At 45.1% G+C, this 16,062-nt stretch overlaps 1 long non-coding RNA gene across 7 annotated transcripts; it reads right to left on the reverse strand.

Annotated features, from left to right (window-relative positions):
- Nucleotides 1–1,402: 1,402 nt before the first annotated feature.
- On the reverse strand, nucleotides 1,403–10,402 carry LOC143110078 (uncharacterized). Of its 7 annotated transcripts, none has more exons than XR_012984050.1 (5): nucleotides 10,233–10,402; nucleotides 10,091–10,157; nucleotides 7,869–10,008; nucleotides 2,781–2,847; nucleotides 1,403–2,698 (listed from the first exon to the last, which is right to left on the reverse strand). It is a non-coding gene; the product is annotated as an uncharacterized LOC143110078 (long non-coding RNA). The 7 variants fall into 7 exon arrangements; XR_012984048.1 differs by having other exon boundaries at nucleotides 7,869–9,895; nucleotides 9,976–10,008; nucleotides 10,091–10,402; XR_012984053.1 differs by having other exon boundaries at nucleotides 7,869–9,344; nucleotides 9,791–10,008; nucleotides 10,091–10,402.
- Nucleotides 10,403–16,062: the final 5,660 nt, after the last annotated feature.

Consider the following 16,062-nt stretch of genomic DNA (forward strand, 5'->3'; position numbering starts at 1 on the left):
CACAAAACTGGTGTGAGCATTCAGATATCATCAGAGGAGAGTGTTTTTTTCCCACTGTGTATCTAGACATCATAAATCACTCTCTGTGAATATGTGCAAAATAAGTGATAAGGCCTGAGTCTAAGTCTCTCATAGGCGGAATCCTGAGGTTTGGCAGCTCTAGTCAGCAGCCTCTCCCTGCAGGTCAGTCTCCTGTGACACAGTGTGGCTGTCCGTTGGCACCAGTTCACTGAGCTCAAACAGGCACTTGAACTTCTGCATTGACCTCAGTGGGAGACCACCCACATGCATGGAGTGTGTGTGTGTGTGTGTGTGTGGGGGGGGGGGGTGGGGGGTGGACTAAAAGGAGTCTGTGCACAACGGGTTACTCAGGTAACATGGTCAGTTTGCAGGGTGAGAGCGTGTGAATCTAGTAATAAAGCCAACTATTTATGTGGGGTATGTGATGTGTTTAAAAGTGGCATCAAATAAACATGGTGGTTGGGTTCTTTTTTGGCTCTTTTGCCGCACACAGAGGCCAGACATAGACAACTGAAGCAGCTCCTCGTATTTGCTTTTGATGAGGGTGGAAAGTAACCAACCAAGCAAAGATAAATGACAACGAGCCATCAGTTTGTTCTCTGTGAATTGGCTCATTCAGCAGATTAAGGGTGAACCGGAGGTTTTTGGATGGATCAGGTGAGATCTGAGGTGAGCATCGGATGATGTGGAGGTGTTATGAGGAGATGAGTCCTGTCCCACTTTGTCATTGCATAATCCCTAAAATAGCATCGCTATATCTTTAGAGTGTAAAATGTTAAATCACTAAATCAAAACATTTATATTTTTTGTTTTGGATTGGGTTTGTGGTTATGTATTACAGTATTTTTACATTCATTTTATTAGTTTGTTAAAGTCTGCTTAATGCTATAGACACAACATACTGTAATAAATGGTATACACCACACAGTATCAGGCATTTCTCTGAAACTAGGAGAGAAGGAATTAGCTCTATTTCAGCACTTGTTCACACTGTTGATCACCTGATCAAAGCTAGTATTGTGGGTATTCATTCATTTACTGCATTCATTACCAGTCCAAGGTGGCCGCTTGGTTAACAGTACACTCTGAATTTTGGCAGGGGTTGGGGAAGGCCTTGCAGGCATCTTTAAAATGAGCTGTTCCCTTCAGAGGGAAGCGAAGAGATGAGGAGTGATGCAGAAAATGAGTTTGACGAGTCTGCGTAAAATAGTGCGTGAGCTACTCCCGCCATCGGAGCGGATGGCGGCGCATTAGAAGTCGCTAGTCACAGACAGCCGTCACGTGTGAGCTGATCAGAATTAGACGGGGGCTCGTCCCGAACAAAACCCGCTGTCAAAACTTGAGTGACCCTTTGGCTACGTGTGACAGAGCAGTATAAGGGGGAGGAGGAAAAGGTGTACCCCAATTAATAGTCCCGACTACGCCACCCCAGGGGAACTACTGTAATTACCCCCCCAGGGAAAATACCAAGGTAACCTCACATAGAATACCCACACAGGTTCAAATGCACTACGCAACAGACGTGAATTCCAATAAAATAGAAGTTTATTTATGATAAAGGAAAAGGGGAAGTGGAACTGCAGATCTCTTATGCTGGAGAAACCTAAAAGACTCGCAATGGTTAGAGACAATACAAAAATATATATTTATTAAACATTGTGTATGACAAATTCTTAAAATCAGATCTTATAGATCATACATTAGAGTCTAGGCAATTGAGGGACCAAACGTCCACAAAACTCAATAAGTGCAGCTAGGCGGGAGCTTACCCAAGGGAGGCACGCTACTGATGATGTGTTCCAAGATTCACACCAACCACACGTGCACACACACTCGGAGTGAAGTGAGTTCTCTATAACACAGGCTGCAGTAAGCAGTACACTGAACCGCACAGCTCACCGCACAGCACAGCACCACACAGCACGGCACAGCACAGCACAATAAAGCACAGCAAACATGCAGTGATAGGGTCCCACCACCAGGTGCCTAGCCTCCCCTTAGGAGCGCCCCGACCTGCCAAACAAACAAACAAAGACAAAACAATTAAGGCACCAGAGGATAGCAGTAAATAAACCAAAGAGGACACAACCACAATACACTGATGACAGCAACACTTAACACTGACAAAGCTTAAATCAGGCAAAGCGACAGTATACACAATCACATGCAAACAATTAAACGGAGGAAAATACGAATCGTGCCACAGCGCACGGGAAACACTGGCAACGTGCAGTAGATGTTATAATTAAGCAGCTTCATGCAATAGATGTTATTATTAGGCAGCTTCATGCAATAGATGTTATAATTAGGCAGCTTCATGCAGTAGAGGTTATAATTAGGCAGCTCCACCAACGAAACCAAAAGAAAACCCAAAATAAACAGAGTCTACGAAAGCAGACGCAGACACTAACAATACGCGACTGGACAAAAGACAGAACAAACAAACAAAATAAACTCACGAAATAGTCACAAGTTGCAAACAAGACAAGAGACAAACAGCAATCAATCAGACAAAACAGCAGCGCCTGTGAGTCCGGCCTTCCAGTCAACCAGGCTACACGCACCTGCAAGATGCATATCAGAGTTAAAATATACGATACATTTTTACAGATAGCTTCGTAATAAAAAATGCTGCGCTACATACCCGCTCCAGATACGGTGAGGTCACAGATCCGCACTATAAACACATAGTTAAAATCATTACGGGTAGGCTAAACTTGTAGCGACAGTGTCGCGTAGACTAACATTAAGAAGCCTACCTGAGCTAGCAGGAAATAGGAATACCCTCAACAGGAGTGGTGGAGGAGGCAAACAGCAGTTACGAGGCTACAAGACAAAAGGTAAACCCATAAAACACAAAGTGTGGAAAGCCAACACAACCCGCTAAGAAAGGAGACCTACCACGCTAGACAGGGAGCATTCTCAACGGAGGGGGAGCAAGAATTACAGCGCAGTCATTCACCGGTACTTCCAGGTCTTTTAAAGGTGTTTGGGAAGCAGCTGCTAATCAGGGGGATTGGCAAATAATTAGGCTGATAGTGACGTGACAGCATCAATGTGAGCAATCCAACCCCACTACAATCTACCCCTAGGTTTTTCATCGGCGCCCCGACGATGGACTAACAAAGGGCATAGAATTTAAGGCACCGATCTGGGAGAGTCAACAGCCCCTAATGCAGCCCCCCCTGCTGGTGTCGGGAGGTGGTGTAGGTTGGAATGCTGACCTGCCTTGAGTCTGGTCGTCCTCCGTACTTCAGGCATACTGGTACGGGATTGGGTTGGCGACAGAGGGGCCTCACCTATGGATGCTGCCCAGGGTGGATCAGCATGTGACTCGGCAGTGGTTGTTACTTCCCATCCTTGAACCAGGGTTGGTAGACTGATAGGCTGCAAGGACAGAGGAGCAGCAGTGGGTGGTGGTTCAGAATCAGGGACAGTAGAGGCGGCTGGTGCAGGTTGATCGTGGGACTGGGGCTCGTCGGGTCTCAGAATGAAGAGGTCATGAGACTCCTCTTCCTGGGAGGCCACACATCTAGGGACAAGAGGAGGGGGACTGTTTGGAGGCTCTGTGCCAAGATGTGGCTTCAGCATAGTGCGATGGATATGCTTCACCTTCTCCAGAGCATCAACCGGTGCGATGGTGTAGACCACACCTCCTGGCCTGGGAACCTTCAACACTTGATGTAACCGTGAATCCCACAGATCTTGAATCTTATTGCGGCCCCTGACCCCATGATTACGGACATACACAAGCTGACCTTCTTGCAACGGCCTGTCCTTCACCCGAGGGGCATGACGTCTCTGGCGCTGTTCAGCAGTAGTGGCCAGACGGTTTTTGGCCCCATCAAACGCCAGATTGAGTCGAGTCTGATGTTCCACTATCCAGTCGTGCACTGTGCCCGGCACAGGGTCAGCCACCCTACCCAACAAAAAATCCACTGGTAACTTAGGATCTTGACCAAACATAAGGAAATATGGTGTCTCACCCGTCGACTGATGTGGTGTGGTATTATAGGAAAACACCACCTGTGGCAGACAAGAAGTCCAGTCCCTTTTACGTGAGGTGGGGAGAACACGGAGAAGATTGTGCAGCGTCCGGTTGAAGCGCTCACATTGGCCGTTACCAGCCGGATGATAGGGGGTGGTCCTAGACTTTGAAACATCATACAAGAGGCAAAGTTGTTGTATTAACACACTCTCAAAGTTACGGCCTTGATCCGAGTGAACGCGACTAGGGACGCCGAACTTGTAGAACCACTCGGTGACGAGTGCCTGAGCAACGGTCGCAGCCCGCTGGTCCCTAGTCGGAATGGCCAGGGTATATTTGGTAAACACGTCAGTCATGACAAGCACATTTTCAACCCCGTTACGGGCAGGTTCCAGTATGGTAAAATCTAAGGCTAAAATCTCATTAGGTCGAGAAGCCAGCAGGTGTCCCATAAAGCTATGTGCCACAGGCTGCGTGTTTTTACTGACCTGGCAACGTTCACACTCCTGGCACCAACGTTTAATTTCCAAAAACATGCCAGGCCAGTAGCAACGCTGCTGCACCAACTGGCTCGTCCGCTCAATGCCCTGGTGACCGTGACTCTGATGGAGCTGGCCCAGAACAACAGACTTCAATGCCGCAGGCAGGACCAGCTGGAGGACCTCCTCATTACCATCGGGACGGAAGATCCGACGGTACAGTAGGCCATCCTTGTTAACCAGGCGGTCCCACTGGCGCAACAACACCAACGCGCCAGGAGACAGTTGACGCCGTCCAGCTGCTGTGGGACGTTCCTTCCTCCGCCAATATGCCAAAATGTCCCGAATGTCAGGGTCAGCTTCCTGCAGAGATTGTAACTCAGAAAGAGAGTGGTGAGGGAGAACAGCAATAGAAGATTGAGTTACCCGAGTAGGGCGTTGGTCCACCACAGCCTGTTGCAAAGAGGCAGGGAGAACAGATCCGGGGGCACCTACCAAGGAAGAATCTGGGGCCAAGTACTGCCGTGAGAGGGCATCAGCATTAGTATTCGCTTTGCCAGACCTGTATTTCAGCTGGTAGTCAAAAGCAGCCAGCTGAGCCGCCCACCGCTGTTCCGTGGCACCTAGCTTGGCGGTAGACAAATGACTGAGAGGATTATTATCCGTGAAAACTACACACTTTTGGCCTAGCAGGTACTCACGGAATTTCTCAGTCATGGCCCACTTGAGCGCAACAAACTCCAGCTTCATGGAGCTATAGTTTGACATGTTGCGCTCAGTGGGCCTCAGACCTCGGCTAGCATATGCGATGGGTCGAACCCTCCCGCCCTGCTCCTGAGAAAGAATGGCACCCAACCCACTATGGCTGGCATCGACTTCAAGGATAAATGGCAGGGAGAAGTCGGCATACGCCAGTACAGGTGCACTAACCAATTTGCTTTTCAGTTCTTCAAAGCTGTTCTCACACTCTTCTGTCCAGGCTGAGGATAAGCTTCGGCCAGATGCCTTTCTTGATTTGGTCCCTACCAGCTCTGCCACCAACTTATGTAAAGGGGCTGCCAGCTTGGCAAACCCCTCCACAAAGCGGCGATAGTAGCTGGCGAAACCCAAAAATGAGCGGAGCTCGGAGACGTGGGAAGGCCTTTGCCAATTAGCTACCACCTCTACCTTCTTTGGGTCAGTCGAAACGCCCTGACTGGAGATGACGTGACCCAGATAACCCACTTCTTTCTGGAAAAACGCACATTTCTCCAACTTGGCTTTTAGGCCCTCCTGTTGCAGGCGTCCAAGTACCACGTCCAACCGCTGCAAATGCTGTGACACAGAAGAAGAGAAAACTACCACATCATCCAAATATAGCAGTAATGACTGGCACTGCTGGTCTCCAAACATGCGCTGCATGAGTCTCTGAAAGGTACTAGGGGCATTACAAAGCCCAAACGGCATTCTGTTCCACTCAAAGAGACCGAACGGAGTACAGAAAGCCGTTTTAGCCTTGTCAGACTCTGCAACAGGGACTTGGTTGTACCCACTCGCCAGATCAAGAGTGGAGAACCAGCAGGCCCCAGAAAGAGCATCCAAGGTTTCCTCGATACGAGGAAGCGGGAATGCATCCTTACGAGTCTTCCCATTTAACTGGCGGTAATCCACACACAAGCGGGGACTCCCATCTTTCTTCTTAACAAGAACGATGGGGGACGCATAGGGGCTGCAACTCTTTCGAATGATCTGTGTCTCCAACAGTTGTTGGATGTGAGACTTTACCACTTCGTATTCTGACGGGGGCAGCCGGCGGTAACGCTGCCGGACAGGGACATCATCCACTAGGGGGATCTCATGCGTAATGAGGCCAGTGCAACCCAAATCCCCTTCATGAGCAGCAAAAACTGAACTGTAACTCAGCAGCAGTGACCGAACCTGGCTCTGATCTTGACCCGATAGGGCGGACAAATCTAGGGTCTCTATTTTGGACTTAATTGGGTCAGGAGTTACTGGATTCAGGACTGAGGCATGTGCTACCCGTACTTCAGCTACCCCTGGAGGCAGACTAACCACATATACCTCCGTCAGACTGCCCAGTATAGAACGCGGGTACAGTAGGGTGTCATTAGTTCCCACGTTGACTACAGGGATATAAGCTGTGCCGTGGGACACTTGAACTAATGATGGGGATGCCAAAAGACCAGCAGGCAAACCAGAAGATAGAGGCTCAAAAAGAGCCGAGCCCCCAGTCGTTAAACCGGAACAGGTAGTGGCTATAAACTTGAGTGTCCCCCCTGGTACACGATGGGCCCTCCCCCCTCGTACTCTGACGGTCCTGTCAGTTGCCCCCAAAGATCTACTAGCCTGATGACATTGCTGCAAAGCTTCAAACACTGGCTCTGGGGCCTCTGCTACAATGGGTGACTCAAAAAGGGAGGGGCCATGTTGGCCGAACAGTTCATGATAGCATTTTCCTATAATGTTCATCCCTAATACTCCAGGAACCTGAGACATGGAACCCCCTAAGGGATCCTTGACAACCAATACTCCACACCCTGGTACATCCTTATTACAAAGCTTAACGTCTAATTCTAGGTAGCCAAGGTATGGGATTCCTAAACCGTTAGCAGCACGAAGCTGCAGCCATTGACACTGTCTAAGACGATCCTGACCCCACGGTTCAAAATGGTGTCTGAAGAAAGTCTCTGTAATGGTCGACACCATGGATCCTGTATCTAACAGACAAGGCACCTCCACACCCCCCATACCAACATTTATATGTGGGCAAGATGACATAAGTTGAGGTACTGTCCCTATATCTCCCTTCACTACACTGGAGCCATTTAAATCCCCATCCGAACTGCGGCTCAATAGGTCGGTGGGTACTAGTTTTCCTGTGGCTGACTGGACTGGTTAGACCTCTGGATAGCAGGTGAACTAGAAAAGGAAGTGGCTCTAGGACGGTGAGGGACCCTCTGGCCTTCGCAATCTCGAGCAAAGTGGCCTGGCTGCTGGCACCTTCTACAGATGACAGGCCCAGAGAAAGCTCTGCTGGGTTGTTTAGAGGCCTGGAGAAGACCAACACTACGAGTGAGGAGGTCAAGCTGTTCCTGCTGGCGTTTCAAGATCTCCTTTAGTTCAACTAGTTCAGGGTTTGGTGTGGGACTCTGAGGTGGATGTCGTGGCTCGCCCTGAACTCCATACACTATACCATAGGCAGAGGGGACAGACTGACTCCTGCCCCTCATTGTTGTTGGCATGCCTTCACGCTCCCACCTAATGGCCTCCCTACGAACTTCCAATAGAGTGATAGTGGGTTCACGCCGCACCAGCTGTTTCAATTCCCTACGGAGTGCACCGTCAGTTACATACTCAATAAATTGATCCCGTAACATTACCTCTGAATTTGGTATGGCATGGGGCGCAACCTGTCTGATCTTCCCAATCAAACTCATCAATGCCAGGGAGAATTCTAGTAGACTCTCCCCGTCCTGTTGCCTTCTTGAAAAGAATGCCTCCTGCAATGACACATGGGACTCACAACAACCATACAATTCACGTAAAACTGCTGCAATTTTATCTGGATCCCTCCTCTCCTCAGCAGAACGATATTTGATTTCCTCCCTGGCTTCTCCTTCTAAATGGTCAAAGAGAAAGAAAGCTTGGTCAGCTGGGGAAAGGTGCCGGGCCCGCATGCAGGCCTGCACCTCTTCCTCCCACTCATCAAAACTTATACCAGACCTGCCAGAAAATATTGGGCATTTTCTATCTCTAGGGATAAAAACAAATCTTTCAGCTGACACATTAACAGGAGGTGCAGGAGGTGCTACAGGAACAGGTGGTTCCCGGTTAAGCAGCAGGCGGTCATTGTCAGCTTGAAGCTGTGCAACCCTCTCTCGAAGTTGTTGCATTTCTCCCTCCATAGCTACTATGACAACCCACCACACAATATAGCAAGAGGAGGAGTCAAATACAGAGGGGATTAGATCACAATTAGTTTAGAGAATTGTTGTTTGTCCCACCACAAGGCTGCTGCTGTTTTGTCTTGACACTACACACAATTAGTCCAACCTATAATACCAATTAGGAATTAAAGGAGACAATATAAGCACAAAAAAACTGAATCATCTGGTGCCAATGAAAAAAACACAGAAAAACAAAACCAATTAGGAATCCACGTCTTTTGCTTTTCAAATGCAATCCTGCCGACTTACGCCAAATTGTGACAGAGCAGTATAAGGGGGAGGAGGAAAAGGTGTACCCCAATTAATAGTCCCGACTACGCCACCCCAGGGGAACTACTGTAATTACCCCCCCAGGGAAAATACCAAGGTAACCTCACATAGAATACCCACACAGGTTCAAATGCACTACGCAACAGACGTGAATTCCAATAAAATAGAAGTTTATTTATGATAAAGGAAAAGGGGAAGTGGAACTGCAGATCTCTTATGCTGGAGAAACCTAAAAGACTCGCAATGGTTAGAGACAATACAAAAATATATATTTATTAAACATTGTGTATGACAAATTCTTAAAATCAGATCTTATAGATCATACATTAGAGTCTAGGCAATTGAGGGACCAAACGTCCACAAAACTCAATAAGTGCAGCTAGGCGGGAGCTTACCCAAGGGAGGCACGCTACTGATGATGTGTTCCAAGATTCACACCAACCACACGTGCACACACACTCGGAGTGAAGTGAGTTCTCTATAACACAGGCTGCAGTAAGCAGTACACTGAACCGCACAGCTCACCGCACAGCACAGCACCACACAGCACGGCACAGCACAGCACAATAAAGCACAGCAAACATGCAGTGATAGGGTCCCACCACCAGGTGCCTAGCCTCCCCTTAGGAGCGCCCCGACCTGCCAAACAAACAAACAAAGACAAAACAATTAAGGCACCAGAGGATAGCAGTAAATAAACCAAAGAGGACACAACCACAATACACTGATGACAGCAACACTTAACACTGACAAAGCTTAAATCAGGCAAAGCGACAGTATACACAATCACATGCAAACAATTAAACGGAGGAAAATACGAATCGTGCCACAGCGCACGGGAAACACTGGCAACGTGCAGTAGATGTTATAATTAAGCAGCTTCATGCAATAGATGTTATTATTAGGCAGCTTCATGCAATAGATGTTATAATTAGGCAGCTTCATGCAGTAGAGGTTATAATTAGGCAGCTCCACCAACGAAACCAAAAGAAAACCCAAAATAAACAGAGTCTACGAAAGCAGACGCAGACACTAACAATACGCGACTGGACAAAAGACAGAACAAACAAACAAAATAAACTCACGAAATAGTCACAAGTTGCAAACAAGACAAGAGACAAACAGCAATCAATCAGACAAAACAGCAGCGCCTGTGAGTCCGGCCTTCCAGTCAACCAGGCTACACGCACCTGCAAGATGCATATCAGAGTTAAAATATACGATACATTTTTACAGATAGCTTCGTAATAAAAAATGCTGCGCTACATACCCGCTCCAGATACGGTGAGGTCACAGATCCGCACTATAAACACATAGTTAAAATCATTACGGGTAGGCTAAACTTGTAGCGACAGTGTCGCGTAGACTAACATTAAGAAGCCTACCTGAGCTAGCAGGAAATAGGAATACCCTCAACAGGAGTGGTGGAGGAGGCAAACAGCAGTTACGAGGCTACAAGACAAAAGGTAAACCCATAAAACACAAAGTGTGGAAAGCCAACACAACCCGCTAAGAAAGGAGACCTACCACGCTAGACAGGGAGCATTCTCAACGGAGGGGGAGCAAGAATTACAGCGCAGTCATTCACCGGTACTTCCAGGTCTTTTAAAGGTGTTTGGGAAGCAGCTGCTAATCAGGGGGATTGGCAAATAATTAGGCTGATAGTGACGTGACAGCATCAATGTGAGCAATCCAACCCCACTACATACGCATGTGAGACTTGGGTTATTAGGTGTAGCTAAGAGATAAAGCGAACAACAGGCTCCTCACTTGTCAAGGGTGATGTTAATGAAAACGCAAGACGTTTTAATTAAAAGAAACTTCAAAGATCCCCTCCGTTCTTGTATTCAAAGTATGTGATGTTTTGTCTTACCTTCGGGTACAGAAAGCCACAAGGAATCTACAGACAGAGCCAGAAACTCCCATGCATTCATATTGGAAGAGAAATGTCAGCACCTTTCCAAATACAAAAACGAGGGAAAATGTGCAAAGTAATATGAAACGAAGAAACATCTGCACCTTATAAAATAAAAGCGAAAAACAGTGCTAATTTATGCTAATTTACTTGGTCAGACGTTAATCAGGAATCATTATGTAATGTATGTGAGATGGAAAGCTTGCAACCCATTTGGAGTGAGTCTAGCTGTGATACAGTGGCGTTGAATTCATTCTCCATATTTCTGAAACACACAAATCCTCTGCTGTTTAAAAAATGGACCTATGTTCAATAGGAAAAATGGAGCAGTATGTCATTACTCTCGGGGAAACATTGGGGAAATACAGGAGTTTGGCAGTCAAGTCCAAACAATAGAAAAAAACTGCATTAAAAAGCCACGAAGTTGCACCCGCTCTCTTGGGAAGGCCTAACACAAATTCCGATACACCGTATTAGCCCCATGCGATACTCCTTTGGAAAATGTTATGCAATTGGCCTTTTCTCTCGATAGGAGGAGGAGCCCAGGAGGGGCTGCCATACATAGCAAACTCTAAAGGGATGTAACGTGCCTGATCACCGTTCTGTGTTGTAACGTACAATACTGTATGTCTTCATCACAAAATCAATACATTTCGCCTTTCTTTTACATTCTGACCAACTGAGTCATCCTCTTTACACCGATGGAGAAAAAAAAGATGTTTCAAAACCAAAGACATGATCAACATCATGTATGACAGCTGGCCTTTGATGCTATAGAAAGGACAGACCCGCTCCTCTGACAGGTAAATGAATAGACTTCATGCACGCTGGAGATTGGACCCACACATCACAAGGCTGTCACAAGCGCTGTAGCATAAATTATAATGTAGAAAACCTAATCTGAAGTACAGACACAAACCAGACACTGTGATCTCTCTCTCTGGACAGGTGGATGGGTCATCACATTTGCCTGTGGCTACAGTCATGTTTATAATCTCATGTCATGAGATGTTAGCGCTCTCCTGCCGTCGTTGGGAGATGTTTATGTGTAGCTACTACCTACAAGACTTTCAAACGGTGTTCGAAGGATTTGGCAAAAACACAAGACCTTGTGGAAATAATCAAATCTAATGGACTGATTATATTAGTCAGTTATATTCTCAGTCATGTCGTGTTGCCCACAAAAGATGGAGGATTCAGGCTACTCGATAATTAAGGCTTAGGGATCTGTCAGCCTTTACACAGCGAAACACCTCGCGATTTTCGGCCAGCGAAATTTCGCCTCGGGGGCGTGACGGCGAAACCGCTAACCTTATGACTGCAGTGTCTAGCCAGTGGTGGCAAGCGAGCTAATTATGCTAATCAGCTAATTCAAACGTTTAACCCTTACAAGCCCGACCGTTCTAATACAAGCCCGACCGTTTCTAGTTATGGTTAATCTTAATTTGTAGTCATAAAATCATGTTATTTGACAGTAATATGCTTTCTCATCAGCGTCAACATTATTGCATGGGGCTAAGTGCATCATCATGTAACTTTAGCTAGCTGCATTACTCTGAACTGCTTGCAGTATTCTCGTTTGCTTTTGATATCAGTTATTTTCATTTGACAATTTCATTTAAAAACCTGTTAGTATATAACCTGTAAGTAAGTTTGTTTTCTAGTACCAATTTGCTTGTTAGGTAAGCATTATATATTGGCAAGTCAGTATAGCATACCAAAGCTGAATAAATCAATGGGCGCCGCGTTTCTAAGTTGCGTTCTCTTACATGAAATAAGTTGAGCGATATTTTTACTCCTCTCAATATGTAGTTGTAGAAAACAAGATGTGAAATCACGGATTCTGTCAGAAATGTAGTGCTAATTAACGTATTGCCTCTCCTCGGGTTGTTACCTCGCTATCGATAGGCAGTTTGTAGTGAACTGTTTTACCTTGCTAACTTCTAAATGACAAACATCAGACGTGCTTGTCTCAACATTTTCTAAGATGGCATGACATGATCTACTCTTCTCAATATGTAGTTTTATAGAAAACATGATGTGAAATCACATGTTATGTCAGAAATGTCATTATTGCATTTAAGCAGTTAGTTACTAGGTGAAATGTAATCTGTCTTTATCTTAATGCCAGCCAGGCAATCAGATTTAGGGTAGCTAAACCCATGTGTAATAAAATTACTTTTCATACTTCTAAATATTTTTGAGTTACTCAAAATGCTTCAATAGTTTAGGCTACCTCTTCTTGTGTATGTATGTGCACACACGCACACATCTGTAGTTTTGTGATTTTATTTTTTAAATTAATAAATTTATTACATTTGTATGATTTTACTGTTGTTTCAGGTGGAGGATGACAAGACCTACACAGACCTCCTTGCAGGCCTGAAGAGGTAGCTGACTGCTGATGAGCTTGCGCTCACAATGTTGAAGACCATGTGAGGATGGAGGAAGAAGGTATAGATTTAGGTGGCGTGCATAGGGTGGTGTAGACTGCCACTAAAATACTGTGAAATAGACTTGTTATGTTGATTTTTATGTTGTTGTCCCAGGCATATGTGGTTTTACCAACCGGAACGGGTGGGAGGTTGTGCTTAGTAGGCCGTCGTATGCAAACACACAGTACAGGGGCATGGGACGAAGAGACCCCAGAAGAGTTTCACAGTTTTCTGGGATTGATCATTGACATGGGACTTCACTTCCCTCCCTAATATCCATTGCTACTGGGGAACCAAGTCTCTGAAGGGATCAGGGAGCGTTGACCAAATGAGAAATACATATTGTGTACACTTTTTCTCCATTGACATTGCTGTTTCAGTAGTTTCTTATTATTTCAAGTTTGGCAATGCAGAATCTGGTGTTGAACCTAGGTTTGGTAGCTACAGCCAGAAAGACTTTGGCGAAAATCATAATAACATAATAACACTAAAGTAGCTTGTATGGCCTGGAGTTTAGCGGTAGGTGACTGCTTTTTTGGTAAACAAAATTGCTGTCAGATTTGGCTTTCTACAGAAGGGGATGCGTTTCGTTATGAGTCATAGGTCTTCTGTGTTTAACCTTCAGGTTCCCCACCCCACCGTTCCCTATCCTCCTCTGTGTGTGTGTGTGTGTGTGTATGTGTGTGTGAGTGAGTTTGTGTGTATATGTGTGTATGTGTTTATTCTCAACAGGCTTGTTCTATGTAATCCACTTTCAAATGTTTAGACACATTGATTTTTGAGTGATGTTGAAGTTGATTGTATTCCTAGCTTTTCATAAATAATACATTTTATAGATGTATATAATTTTCATATTACACTAATTTATATAAGGAAGTTGTATCTGTTGAATCAAATGTATTCTATGTCTCTATTCAGAATTGATCTTCAATAAATATACAGTATACTTACTTCCTGTATTACTGGTAAGGTACATGTTTTTCTTTTATATATCATTATTGTTGACTGTAACATTTGCTTATATACAAATAAATGGTTTATTCTTATGGACCAAATAAATCTAAATCATTGTGTCTGACTTCATTGTTAGTTTTTATGCATACTTTTATGTTTTTGGTGATAAAGAGAATGTGAATTCTGTCAACATTCTAAATCCCGTTTCCTGCATTTTTTTACTCTGATCACTAAATTTATCATAACTTTTGAAAGGTTAATAATATTCCAATTCAGTCTTTTTTGTTAAATAGCCCACAACTTGCTGAACATGGCATACACTCTATATTTTTCTCTATCTTGTAGAGAAATATGATGAAAATTAATTTTTATGTGAATGAAATGGAATTTTAACGAATTCCGGTATACATTTGGAGAGGATTTTCAAAGACTGTTCATTACTATATCAACATTACCATAATGTATTTTACATCATTTGATAGAACTGACCCTTCTGATTACAATGGTATGTATATCCCATTGATGGTATGTATTATACTCAAGAAATAAGGTTTTTTGTGTAAGGAGGTCATCCAGCACCAAAAATGGAATGTTCGGCACGGGCACGAAAGGGTTAAGTACTTAATGAAGATATCCAGGGGTCTTTATGCCTCGACTAAGTTGATGTTGCATATAAACAACAATTCATGTTCATAGAAACAACAAGGTCAATAAGACATAATATATTTCATACCTGTGCTGCAGCATGTAGCCTAGCTGTCTAGCTAGGTTTACAATGCAATCCAATGTCCTAAAATACTAGCATTTCGCCTGTCAGCTAGCTACAAAGATCGAGTGCTTAAACTAACATATATAGTGGTCTATTTAGTGGTGTATGTGCTCTGACTAAGTTCGTGTGGCATATAAACCACAATTCGTGTTGATACAAGTGCCAATGTTCGTGTAGAAACATTTTAATCACATACAAATTTTTGTGTTACAGCTCAGGTAGTTTCCGCCATCTTGGTCAGACTTTTTTGTAACTCACACCTCCAAACACAAAGACGCGGACCTGATTGGTTCTCGAATGGTCCTCATTTAAATAAAGTTAAACTTTCGCCAACTTTGTTTCGCCTGCCTCGGCGATTCGCTCTCATTTCGGCCAACCAGGGCGAATTTCGTCTCCATTCAACCTCAATGAGAGCGACGCGAAATTTCGGTGTGTGGAAACACACCGTTAGTCTACAGTGTGTCTGGCCTAAGGCGACAGACTGCCATGTCTTAGACAGTGCAGAGACAGATCCATCATAGTCTGTTTTTCTTTCTCTCTATCTCCCTTTGTCTTTCCCATCTCTCATCTTCTCCCTTACACACTCACACACACTCACAGACTTGCACCATACACACACACACACACGACACACACACATGCACAGATGTTGGTGCGACATGTCCACTGACATCCTTAATTGGGAAAGTGTGACGAGGGGCTTTCCACAGAGACAGCCCCTGGCGACAATGCCAGCCATGACAGCAAGACGGACACTCAGGGGAGTCCACACCCTCCTGTTCAGCCCACCCCTACCCTGTGCGTGCACACACACACTCTCTCTAACACACACACACACACACACACACACACACACACAGAGATTGCAATCCAGGAGTAGCACTCAGCGACCCCTGAAGACTCCGGAGTCAAATGCCAGGATGGAAAGAGTTACGTTACATTATTCAGCCGCTGCATGACAAAAAACACACTCAGGGCTTGGAGCCTGAGAGAGAAGGATTGAGTAGTCTTCTCCTCAGGCAGTGAGCGTCACTATGATTTCATTGTTGTCCCCTTCCCCCCAAAAGAGAATGTGTTCTTGAACCGGGTCATGTTGAGCATTCTTTGAAATTTTGTGAACCAGCCCACATATCCACTAGTTGGACTCAACCAATGATGCATTGTCAACTGAGGGTGTTGCATGCAAAAAACAGAATTGCAAAATAGATGATGAATATCAGTGATCCCAATTAAAGTCGATTTGTGGCAAAGTGGCCACTGTCACAGGCCCAGCACCTCACCACA

This window comes from Alosa pseudoharengus, unplaced genomic scaffold (assembly GCF_046254945.1).
Source record: "Alosa pseudoharengus isolate Yale_2024_CS ecotype anadromous, Long Island Sound unplaced genomic scaffold, YU_APseudo_1.1 YU_APseudo_1.1_scf_7, whole genome shotgun sequence".
Taxonomy (NCBI): Eukaryota; Metazoa; Chordata; class Actinopteri; order Clupeiformes; family Clupeidae; genus Alosa; species Alosa pseudoharengus.